At 38.4% G+C, this 13,530-nt stretch overlaps 1 long non-coding RNA gene across 2 annotated transcripts; it reads left to right on the top strand.

Moving 5' to 3' along the window:
- Positions 1 to 2,453: 2,453 nt before the first annotated feature.
- Positions 2,454 to 4,207, top strand: LOC140893316 (uncharacterized). 2 transcript variants are annotated; one of them, XR_012153098.1, is made up of 3 exons: positions 2,454 to 2,645; positions 2,838 to 2,881; positions 3,857 to 4,207. It is a non-coding gene; the product is annotated as an uncharacterized lncRNA (long non-coding RNA). The 2 variants fall into 2 exon arrangements; XR_012153099.1 differs by having other exon boundaries at positions 2,774 to 2,881.
- The last annotated feature ends 9,323 nt before the right edge of the window (positions 4,208 to 13,530 follow it).

The raw sequence follows: 13,530 nt of genomic DNA, 5'->3' as shown, positions 1-13,530 counted from the left end.
GTCCAGTATTTTCTGTATATTTGGATACCCTATTCGATGGGGCAGGTGTAGGTGCAGGATTAAGCACCAGGAGTCTGGAGTAGCCAGTGACCTTGAAGACAGCAGGATTAGCTGTAGGTTTTATTTAAATTCGATTGGGTTGTATAATCGAGTTTGTTTAGCCGGTTGTATTCCGCCGGTCTTTTTGTATTTAAGACTTCCGCAGCGATTTATTTAATGCATGCTTAATTATGCTCTTAACTCTGATTAGATAGTGGATCCGGGATGGGTCACTACAATATGCACATGAGGCAATCCCTTTTTTTGGTACTCAATGACATATGAATAAGACTGAACTTTTTCCAGCACTCCTCTATCCACAATGTATTTCTTAAATTCCTCAAATTTGGATCTGAATATCCTTGTAATTAAATCAGGACGGTCTTGAGGAGATTGACCAGGATATAATTGATTTTTTATCTCGCTCCAATTTGGATTTCATGTCATGGTAATCATTAGATCTGGTTTTCCATATGTTTGTACCAAAGTCATTGCATCTTGATATCGTTGGTACATATCACGTGGACTTCCACTAAAAGATTATGGAAGTACAATTCTATGACCGACATTTCCTGTATATTATAGGTGTTAGTTATATTAAATTAAATAATATACACGAAAAAATAATATTATGTTTATGAAGGTACCATACCTGCATTATTCTCTCCCCCATCTAAACAATCTTGTAGTCCTTGGTAAAGTTCAGACTGAATGTTACGTTGATTAGAACGTATCTACCTCAGTCTTTGTGCTTCAATCTTGACATAGTTTTCGACTACATATTGTTGCAATAGACGTGCTTCGCGAAGCAATAATGTCGGAGAATTTTCACGTATCTATTCTTAAAGTTTATATTAACATGAATTGAATAGTAAAATTAAGTTATCTATAGTTGGCTAAGAACTATAGAAAACGCAGGATGTATTGCTAACCTGTAGCATATATGCATAGTAGTTTAAGCATGTTAATCAGGTACCATCCATATTTCGGCTGTTAATATCCCAGCCATATGTTCCGTAGGGCAAAAGAAGTGGGTATTGTAAGGGGTCATAATATCCAACTATATCTTGAATATTCATAAGATATCCGTTGATTCCTTGTATGACAATATCTCTGCTGCCAAAGTTGTATATGGATTCGTTGTCGACAATAACAGCCGCAAATTGAGAAGAAGTTTGTAGACTGTATTGGTGTTGATTGGGCGCTTGTTGCTTAATGATGAGCTTGCATTTAGGTATGTCTTGACGTTGGCCTAATTGTCGAAAGACATTCATGAATGGATTATGTTGATCAAGAATGTTTTGTATCTTGATCAACAAATCCTGTCTTAGCTCGCGATTTTCTTGAAGTCTATTGTCTACCTCGTGGTCTGTGTCAACAATCCACATCTGCAGATATCTTGGTCTACAATTTTCATAAGGTAGAAGACTTCCGATCGAGTGATATATTTCCCCATGTGCACGAAATGTGTAAATCCCATTTGCACCAGTTGCCAAGGTTTGGTCTATGTTGACCCCCATTGACGTGAATGAGAAAACATGATTATATGCTCTTATCCACTGCAAAAAGTGTTTGCTTTGTTCATTGTCTCCAGCAAACAGTTGTTGAAATTCATTTGGTGAAGGAATAGATTCTAGATTTGTCCGTCCATTTCTACAACATAGTTGTGATGTTTCGCCATGGAATAGCAAAGCTTGACAATGTTGACAATTTGTTGGGTCCGGCAGTCGCCATCGATTATGTTGTAGACATTCATTGAAATTTCTCGCTAGATTAGAAAACCGACGTGAACGTCGACATTGTTGAACACTAATATCAATGTTGTTTTCTGTATAGCTATTTTCTGTGGTAATATAAAAAATAAATATTAGATTATTGAAATTGAAATACTTATAGTTTTAGTTTTCAATTTCAGATTAAGGGGTCTATTTACTCCTCTATGTACATTGCCCATATATTTAATTTTAAACAAATGTTTAAAAAAAATTAAAATGTATCTAAATGGGTGACAATCGATGAGATCATGAAGTGAAATGAGTTTTCTCCCCTCAAACTAAACATCAACATCTTCTCTATGAAGAATATGAATATAAATAAATACAGCAAATGAAGATCCAATCAATGCATCCAATAGATAGATAAATTAAATTAATTTCTACTTATTTGGTTATTACTTATATATACATGTCTTACCAAATCGTCCTTTACTTATCTTATTTACTCATTCATTTTTTTTTATTTCGTGTTGGTTTAACTATTTTACGGCTTTAATGCTATAATTTTCATTCCATGTTTGTTTTTTTATCTTTGTGTAGATTAATTTTGTTTTTATGGAATTAATTATCTATTTGTGTTTATTAAAGATGAGAGTCATTGACTGTAATTCTATGGCCACTCATCAACCTCTCCTTCTCCTGACTCTCACACTTCAAAATTCTATGGCCACTCATCAACCTCCCAAAAATTTTCAAAAAAACTTGGGTAAAATGGAGGAAGTTAGTACAGTTTTCTTCCACCACTGTCACAATATTCAGTTTCGAATATTCAACGTATCTTCCAATCTCACAACTGCACTCATCTTATCGGTTCGAATGAAACAAACAAAGGTTTGATTTCCCCCCTTTTTCAATTATGTCCGTGTCTTTCTAAATTTTCATTGCCTTTCGGTTTCTTATCTATTTTTTCGGTGTATCTTTCTTGATGGTTTCACTATTTTGCCGTTTTAATTCCACAGATTTCGTCCCGTGTTTTTTCTTTCGTCTTCCGATTTAAATTCATGGTTTAATCTTCTTCTACAGTCTCGGAAATTAAAAAAACGCAACTTCGACAGACTTCCAATCAGGTAATTTTTTACATATTGATATTTCCATAATTTAATGAACTTTCCCATTTTCCTTGTTATCCAATCTCAAAATTTGATGTTTCAGTATATTAATGATTTTTTATATTTCTCTAACGTTTGTTTTTTTTTAACTAAATTTATAATTTTCGTTTCACTTTTATCTTTTGGATTATGAAAATCATCTTTATTATTCGGTTTTCTTACCTTCATTTTCTTAACAGTTTGGATTCTACATTTTCTCATTCATTTAAACTTCAAAGTCGACCCTCACAAATTCAACGATGAATTTATTTCCCATTCTATTAGACTTTAACACTTTCATAGCAACTTTTTTCGTTTTTTCCACAATCTCAAAAAATAGCACAAAGTTTTTTTTTTGAGAGAATTAATTTTTACGTTATTATATGAATTATTTTGGACTGTTTGGTTTCAAAGATTTTGTTTTCACTTATGACTTTGTTTCCTTTACATGACACTGCCGAAAAAAAATAAAATAAAATTAAGAATTGGATATCATCGGCTTGATTCATTTCAAACAATGAGTTTTCTAAACCTAGGTATATTTGTTAATTAAAGGTTGGTTTTTTATATATGTTTTTTAGATTAGATTAGATAGAAAAGGTCATTGGTTTTTGAGAATCAAGTTTGGATTAAGAATTTTTAGTTATTTTGTTTTTGCCTAATATGGATTGTGTATATTTGATTTTTTGGTTTGTTGAAATTCTATTTGATAGGGAAATTTTATGTATATTTCTTTTGTTAACTGAAGTCATAAGTGTTTATTGAATCCTATTTTTCTGCACTCATTCTATTTAAGGTTGTTTCTATTTGGACAGAAAGTATGTCAATGCATGAGTATCACAAGGATCATGAGAGTCTGTGAAAAAACTTTCAATATCAATGTTCTGAAGAGTAGTGATATTAAAAAGTTTATTAGAAGGAGTTGTAACTTAGATTTACGATAAAATTTTTCAGTCTTAGCTCAAAAATGCTTCGTTGACTAGGAAGCGTTAAAGCTCAGGTGGGGTGGATGACCACCCACTTGAATTAAAGTTGGGAGGCTTGAGGTGGCGTGTGCGTCTACGTCCAAGGTGGTTTCAAAAGTAAATTTTATGTGTGAGTATGTCAATGCTTCACATGCATGAGTGAGTATGTCAATGCTTGAGTCTAACAAGGATCATGAGAGGCTTTTAAAAAACTTTCAATATCAATGTTATGAAGAGTAGTGATAATTAAAAAGTTTATTACAAGGAGTTGCAACTTAGATATATGATAAAAGTTTTCAGTCTTAGCTCAAATATGTTCCCAACGAATTATATGCTTTGATTTTTTCAAGTGGATCAAATTTATGAAACCAAAAATTATTATGCTTTAATAAGTATTAAATATTATTTATGACAATCAATCTCATAATACTTTTATATCATAGCAGACTTTTTATTATACATGTTATGCTTAATATTCATGTACAAACGTACCATTTAAGAGGTCCAAAAATTAAATAGACTTTTTGTTTTATTTAACATTAACATATCATCTCGCACACGCAGCGCCTGTGGCTCGATCGCTAGTATAATAATATTTGTCTGAATTTAATGAATCTTAATATTATAAATTTTATTATTTTTTCATACAAAATCTTTTGTCCATATGATATACATTACGATAAATTATGGATGTACATAAATCAATATATCAAAACATACATAGATATATGGTATATATTTGATATTTACATATTATACATATAAGAACATATAAATATGTCATTTACATACATGACATATAACATGATACATAGAGATGTAAATATATCATGACATATTTTATTGTACTACGACATATATATCATGAAATATTGTACATGTAATAACATATAAATATGTCATTTACATACATGACATATAATATGATACATAAATGATATCATAACATATTGCATCTAATATGATATTATAAAATATCGTACATATAATAAATTTGTCTGAATTTAATGAATCTTAATATTATAAATTTTACTATTTTTTTCAAACTAAGTCTTTTGTCCATATGATATACATTACGATAAATTAAGATGTACATAAATCAATATATCATAACATACATAGATATATATATATATCGTATATATTTGATATTTACATATTTTACATATAATAATAACAATATATAAATATGTCATTTACATACATGACATATAGCATTATATAGATATATATATATATGTAGTGACCCTTACCCGGATCACCTACTAACAGAACTTAGGCATGCAATTAACTTAATTAAACAGATATCAGAATAAAACTGCGGAAACCATAAACATTATACAATCCCAAGTAAAGGAATCTGTAATTTATCCAAATAATATACAATCACATTGAATAGCTGTATCAACCTCAAAACAACAGAAAATAAAACCTAGACGAAGCTCCAGCTGGTCAACCACTGACTAGCCCCTCTTGGATCCACCCACCTCGTCCAATCGCAAACCTGCCACATGGAATAGGGTGTCCAGAAACACAGAGTACGAGACGTGAGCATAAAATTCTCAGTACGAGAGTATGAGTATACATGCATGCAAAGTGAACTCCCTATAAACTCGAGGTCAAGGATCAGATAACAGAGACAGACCGGGCCCTGGTATGTAGCACGCTGTGCCGTCGCTTCTGGAGGTGGCTCCCATACCATAATATCAGTGGATATGCCGGACTCAAATCGATGGAAGTCCAACCACTAACAGGATAGGGAAAAACCCTACTAACAGACATCTCGAAGGAGATAGCTCAGTATGCAAATGAATGCATCATAAATCAATGACATATAAATCATGCAGTCACATAATACATGCATACTCAGTCAGGATATCTCGAACAGTACTTCCGTACCTCAAAACAGTGCAAGCTCTACCAACTCTAGGTCCACGCCTATAGTCTGCTCTACACTGCCAAATGATACTACTATCATTAAAGCGCTCTAAAATCCTTAACTAAGCTATTGCATACTCCTAAATATTTATAGGAAGCAAAAGCTATACCTTCGTCCGTCATTAGCCCTTTGATGTCGATGCCTCCAGAACTTGGGCACAACTCTGCTACGACTTCCGAACGCCTCGCCGACCGCCGGGTCAACCCTAGGAAGGCTAGAACAACTCGAATAGACTAGAAAGGAGAGGAAAATACTCGGAATTGGCAATTGGAAATGAAGCCTCGGCCCTCTATTTATAGACAACGATCGGAACTTCCGATCCTCGATCGGAACGTCCGAACCTCGATCGGAACGTCCGAACCTCGATCGGAACGTCCGATCCTGCCATCGGAGCTTCCGAAGATCCTGATATGCCACGTGTCAAAATATCACTTGTTGACTTCGGATAGGGGTGATCGGAGCTTTCGATCCTGATTGGAGCTTCCGATCCAACCACACGTCATGCCTGACGTAATACCATCGGAGCTTCCGAACTCACCTTCGGAGCTTCCGAACTCTACCCAAGTAATTATGATTAATTCCTTAATTACTGATTTTGGGTTACGGGCTACTACATTCTCCCCCACTTAAGATATTTCGTCCTCGAAATCAGATCTTAAGTACCGAATGCAATGCAGAAATCAGAAATATTTTTTATTCAAATCAAACATTTACAGAGTTTGCAACTGAATACAACTTAATAATGAAATCAAAACAACTCAGGATGGTCTTCACGCATCCTGTCCTCAAGCTCCCAAGTAGCTTCCTCAGTTCCTCGGCGCTGCCACTGAACTAAAACCAGAGGAATGACTTTGTTCCGTAAAACCTTATCCTTATAATCCAGGATACAAATAGGTTTCTCAACATAGGTCAAATCCTTGTTCACCTGAACCTCAGTTGCTGCAGAATATGAGATTCATCCACCACATACCGTCGCAACAGAGATACATGAAACACGTCGTGAATACTGGATAGATGCGGTGGTAAAGCTAGTCGATAAGCCAAATCGCCAATTCTCTCCAAGATCTCAAACGGACCGATAAACCTGGGAGACAACTTGCCCTTAAGGCCAAATCTGAGAATCTTGCGGAAAGGTGACACTCTCAGAAACACTTTCTCCCCGACATCGAACTGCAATGGCCTACGCTTGGTGTTAGCATAGCTGGCCTAACGATCCTGTGCAGTCTTAATCCGTTTCTTGATCTGATCAACAATGTCTATCGCCTGCTGGATAAACTCCGGTCCCTCAGGCTGTCTCTCCCCCACTTCTTCCCAGAAGAGTGGAGTACGACAATGTCGCCCATACAACGCCTCAAAAGGTGTCATCCCAATACTAGTATGATAGCTGTTGTTGTACGCGAACTCGATCAACGGCAAATGATCCTTCCAGGCTGAACCAAAATCCATGACGCACGCTCTAAGCATATCCTCCAAAGTATGGATAGTGTGCTCTGACTGACCATCAGTCTCTGGATGATAGGCAGTACTCAAACTGAGAGTATTACCCATCGCACGCCTCACACTCCCCCAGAATCTAGAAGTAAACCTGGGGTCCCGATCGCTGACAATGCTCACAGGCACTCCATGAAGTCGAACAATCTCCTGAATGTACAACCGAGCCATACGATCCACATTGTCCTCTCGACTACAGGCAATGAAATGCGCTGACTTGGTGAGTCGGTCCACCACAACCCAGATAGCATCACAGTTCCTCGGGGATACCGGCAAATGGGTCACAAAGTCCATTGTGATAAACTCCCATTTCCATTCAGGAATAGGCAGACTGTGAAGCAAACCTCCAGGTCGTCGGTGCTCTGCCTTGACCTGTTGACACACCAAACATCTCGAAACAAACTGATAAACACTACGTTTCATTCCCTTTCACCAGAAACAAGTACGTAGATCCTTGTACATCTTGTTGCTCCCAGGATGAATACTCAACTTAGTGCGATGCACCTGAGACAAAATCTCCTCTCGCAACTCTTCATCCTGCGAAATCACAAGCCTACCAGACAAACACAGAAAGCCATCTGACTGATAATGAAATCCAAACGAGCTACCCTTGTTAGCTAGACGAGCTAAACGCTGGGTCTTCGAATCAGATATCTGAGCATCTCGAATCCGCGAATACAATGTTGGCTCAGATAATATCGCAAACATCTGGATACTCTGCATGCCTTTCTTATGCTTGAAGGTATATCCTGAAGTACAACAATCACTGATCGCACTATATATCGAACATGTCTGAAGTGCGGATAGTCGCACCTTGCGACTCAAAGCATCAGCAGTGAGATTAGCAGCTCCCGGATGGTACTTAATCTCGCAATCATAGTCCTTAAGCAAGTCCATCCAACGTCTCTGCCTCATGTTCAACTCCGCCCGAGTGAACAAATACTTGAGACTCTTATGGTCGGTGAAGATCTCAAATTTCTCGCCATACAGATAATGACGCCAGATCTTCAAAGCGAACACAATGGCTGCTAACTCCAAATCGTGGACCGGATAGTTGTCCTCGTGAAGCTTCAGCTGTCTAGAAGCGTATGCGATCACATGCCCATTCTGAGTCAGGATACAACCTAACCCCTGAAGAGAAGCATCTGTGTATACCACATACCCTCCAGATCCTGACGGTAATGCCAACACCGGCGCAGAAGTCAACCGCCGTCGAAGCTCACAGAAATTCTCCTCACACTCGGAGGACCACTCGAAATCCACACCCTTGCGGGTAAGCTGCGTCAAAGGTCGAGCTAGTTGAGAGAAGTTCAGAATGAAGCGACGATAATACCCTGCTAGACCCATAAAACTACGGATCTCAGCAACTGTCGTCGGATGCGACCAATTAAGTACCTCTTCAATCTTGCTTGGATGAACAAAAATCCCTTCCCTGGATATGATATGGCCAAGAAAGACCACTCGATCCATCCAGAACTCACACTTGCTCAGCTTGGCGTACAACTGCTCATCTCGAAGAGTCTGTAGTACCAACCGCAAGTGAGAAATATGCTCTTCCGTATTACGCGAATACACCAAGATGTTGTCAATGAAGACCACGACAAACTTATCCAAATACTCCCTGAAAACACGGTTCATCAGATCCATGAATATAGCCGGCGAATTAGTCAAACCAAATGGCATCACTAGGAACTCGTAATGCCCATAGCGAGTACGAAATGCAGTCTTGGCTACGTCCCGATCACGGACTCTCAACTGATGATACCCAGATCTCAAGTCAATCTTGGAGTAAACTGACGTGCCCTGCAACTGATCAAACAAGTCATCAATACGAGGCAACGGATACTTGTTCTTCACAGTGACTCGATTCAGCTGCCGATAGTCAATGCACAGCCGCATCGACCCATCTTTTTTCTTTACAAAAAAAACAGGAGCTCCCCAAGGAGATACACTAGGACGAATGTACCCCTTGTCCAAAAGATCTTGTAGCTGATTCTTCAACTCACGCATCTCTGACGGAGCCAGACGATATGGTGCTCGAGAAATAGGCGAAGTACCCGGCATCAACTCTATGCCAAACTCGACTTCCCTAACAGGAGGAAAACCCGGAATCTCATCAGGAAATACATCTGGAAATTCATCCACAACAGGAATGCTTTCTATCCCAATACTCTCAGCGGACAAATCAACTGCATAGATGAGGTAGCCTTCACCACCAGACTCTAGAGTTCGACAGGCTCTCAAAGCTGATACCAAAGGCATCGGGGGTCGCGCTCCCTCACCATAGAAAAACCAGCTCTCACTCCCCTCCGGATGAAAGCGTACTAATCTCTGATAGCAGTCCACTGAAGCTCGATAGGTAGTCAACATATCTATTCCCATAATGCAATCAAAGTCGTCCATCGCTAGGACCATGAGATTCGCTAACAGAATGTTCCCTTTGAACTCTAAAGGGCAACCCATCACTAGACGCTTAGCCAAAGCAGATTGGCCCATCGGAGTAGAAACAGACATCACTACGTCTAGTGCAATGCATGGTAACTTATGCCTCTTAACAAAACGTGCAGAAATGAAGGAATGAGATGCACCAGTGTCAATAAGTACAAGAGCAGGTATACCATAAAGCAGAATTGTACCTGCGATGACTTTTTCATTCTCCTCCACTTCCTGATCATGTCTCAGGGCAAACACCTGGCCAGAAGCTCGTGGCCTCAAATGAGAACTCCCAGCAGGCTCTCCCTGCGACCTCTGCTGAATGGTGGCCTGAGAACCAGATCCTGAACCAGAACCAGAACCGCCTCCCCCAGATAGTAGACAATCTCTCCGGATATGACCAGTCTCTCCACAACAGAAACAAGCTCCAGAAGCTCTACGGTACTTGTCGGATGGATGGTTCTTCCCACAGTGATCACACTTGTCCTTCTTACCGAAACGGACAACACCTCCAGAACCAGAGGAAGAAGTAGATCCAGACTTCTTGAAAGATTGGGCACGGGGACCCAAAGAACTAGCAGGTCTCTATTGAGAGAAAGACTTGTTTCGTCGAATGCTGTCCTCCGCCTGGTGACAACGGCTCATCAAACCCTCGTAGGACATGTCGTCGCCAACCGCCACACGGTCATGGATCTCAGGGTTAAGGCCCTGAAGGAACAGATTATACTTCATCTCTGAGCTATCAGCAATCTCGGGGCAATAGGATAGCAGATCAAAGAACCTCTGCTGATACTCATCGATAGACATGACTCCCTGTCGCAGACTCAATAGCTCGCCTGCCTTCTACTGACGGAGTGCAGGAGGAAAATTCCGCTTTTGGAAAGCTGTGCAAAACTCGGCCCAGGTGGCCACTCCTCTCGCCGCAACAAAAGGTGCAGAAGTAAACCTCCACCACCTGCACGCACGTCCATCCAGAAGATAACCTAGGGTCTCCATCTTCTGCTCCTCGGTGCATTGGAAAGTCTGAAAAGTCGTCTCCATGCGGTCTAACCAATTCTCCGCATCCTCCGGATACTCACCTCCAACTAAGGGCTTAGGACCCATAGCTAAGAATCGACGCACAGTGAAACGCTCGTCGTCATGATGACGATGACGCCGTTCTCGACGAGGCTCCCGGTCGGCATCACCCCAACGCCCACCAATACTGCCATGAGAACTCCGGTCGTCACGATCTGCCATCTACAAAAGTACCTCACGATAAGACTAAATCCCAAGAATACTTTTGCATGCTCTGATACCATAAATGTAGTGACCCTTACCCGGATCACCTACTAACAGAACTTAGGCATGCAATTAACTTAATTAAACAGATATCAGAATAAAACCGCGGAAACCATAAACATTACACAATCCCAAGTAAAGGAATCTGTAATTTATCCAAATAATATACAACCACATCGAATAGCTGTATCAACCTCAAAACAACAGAAAATAAAACCTAGACGAAGCTCCAGCTGGTCAACCACTTACTAGCCCCTCTTGGATCCACCCGCCTCGTCCAATCGCAAACCTGCCCCATGGAATAAGGTGTCCAGAAACACAGAGTACGAGACGTGAGCATAAAACGCTCAGTACGAGAGTATGAGTATACATGCATGCAAAGTGAACTCCCTATAAACTCGAGGTCAAGGATCAGATAACAGAGACAGACCGGGCCCTGGTATGTAGCACGCTGTGACGTCGCTTCAGGAGGTGGCTCCCATACCATAATACCAGTGGATATGCCGGACCCAAATCGATGGAAGTCCAACCACTAACAGGATAGGGAAAAACTCTACTAACAGACATCTCGAAGGAGATAGCTCAGTATGCAAATGAATGCAGCATAAATCAATGACATATAAATCATGCAGTCACATAATACATGCATACTCAGTCAGGATATCTCGAACAGTACTTCCGTACTTCAAAACAGTGCAAGCTCTACCAACTCTAGGTCCACGCCTATAGTCTGCTCTACACTGCCAAATGATACTACTATCATTAAAGCGCTCTAAAAGCCTTAACTAAGCTATTGCATACTCCTAAATATTTATAGGAAGCAAAAGCTATACCTTCGTCCGTCGTTAGTCCTTTGATGTCGATGCCTCCAGAACTTGGGCACAACTCTGCTACAACTTCCGAACGCCTTGCCGACCGCCGGGTCAACTCTAGGAAGGCTAGAACAACTCGAATAGACTAGAAAGGAGAGGGAAATACTCGGAATTGGCAATTGGAAATGAAGCCTCGGCCCTCTATTTATAAACAACGATCGGAGCTTCCGATCCTCGATCGTAACTTCCGATCCTCGATCGGAACGTCCGAACCTCGATCGGAACGTCCGATCCTGCCATCGGAGCTTCCGAAGATCCTGATCTGCCACATGTCAAAATATCACTTGTTGACTTCGGATAGGGGTGATCGGAGCTTCCGATCCTGATCGGAGCTTTCGATCCAACCACACATCATGTCTGACGTAATACCATCGGAGCTTTCGATCCTGTTCGGAGCTTCCGATCCTGTTCGAAGCTTCCGAACTCACCTTCGGAGCTTCCGAACTCTACCCAAGTAATTATGATTAATTTCTTAATTACTGATTTTGGGTTACGGGCTACTACAATATATATATAGATATATATCATGATATATTTTTTGGGCAATTTGCTCAAAAATCCCCAAATACAAACATGTTTTTCTTTGGGGTCTCTAGTCATAAAATGTGTTACAAAACAATACAAGATGTGGTACAAAACCATACAAGATGTGGTACAAATTAACAAAAAATATGGTACAAAAAAATGGCTAGGGAGTGCAGAGCAAAACATGTTTGCATTGGGGATTTTTGAGCAATTTGCACATATTTTATTGTACTATGATATATTATGACATAATGTACATGTAATAACATATAAATATGTCATTCACATACATGACATATAATGTGATACATAAATGATATCATAACATATTGTACATCGAATATGATATTATAACATATCGTATATATAATAATATTTTTTTTGAATTTAATGAATTTTAATGTTATAAATTTCATTATTTTTTTCAAACTAAATCTTTTGTAAATATGATATACATTACAATAAATTAAGATGTATCATAAATCCATATATCATAACATACATAGATCTATCATAAATATTTTATATTTACATATTATACATATAATAACATATAAATATGTGATTTACATACATGCCGTATAACATGATACATAAAGATATAGATATATCATGACATATTTTTTATTACGATGATATATCATGACATACTGTACATGTAATAACATATAAATATATCATACATATAATATGATACATAAATGATATCATAATGTACATATTGTACATATAATATGATCCTATAATAATATTTGTGCGCCTTTAATGAATCTTAATATTATAAATTTTAGTATTATTTTCAACTAAATATTTTGTACTTATGATATAAATTACGATAAATTAAGATTTACATAAATCAATATATCAATATATCATAACATACATAGATATATCATATATATTTGATATTTAAATATTGTAAATATAATAACATACTAGTTACCGACACACATGAGTTGCGTGTGTATAATAATAAATGAATGAAGACATTAAACTATTTATTTAATTCTTTTTTTTTGTGAGATTTCAGCCGTGATGAAACCTTTGTAAGACATAGTGATATGATTATTGTTGCACGAATAGAAAACATGATTATAAGACCAATCGCACTCTCAGTTACAT

This window comes from Henckelia pumila, chromosome 3, assembly GCF_033568475.1.
Source record: "Henckelia pumila isolate YLH828 chromosome 3, ASM3356847v2, whole genome shotgun sequence".
Classification (NCBI taxonomy): Eukaryota; Viridiplantae; Streptophyta; class Magnoliopsida; order Lamiales; family Gesneriaceae; genus Henckelia; species Henckelia pumila.
Note: the sequence above shows the minus strand (reverse complement) of the source record. Positions and strands in the feature narration are given on the sequence as shown.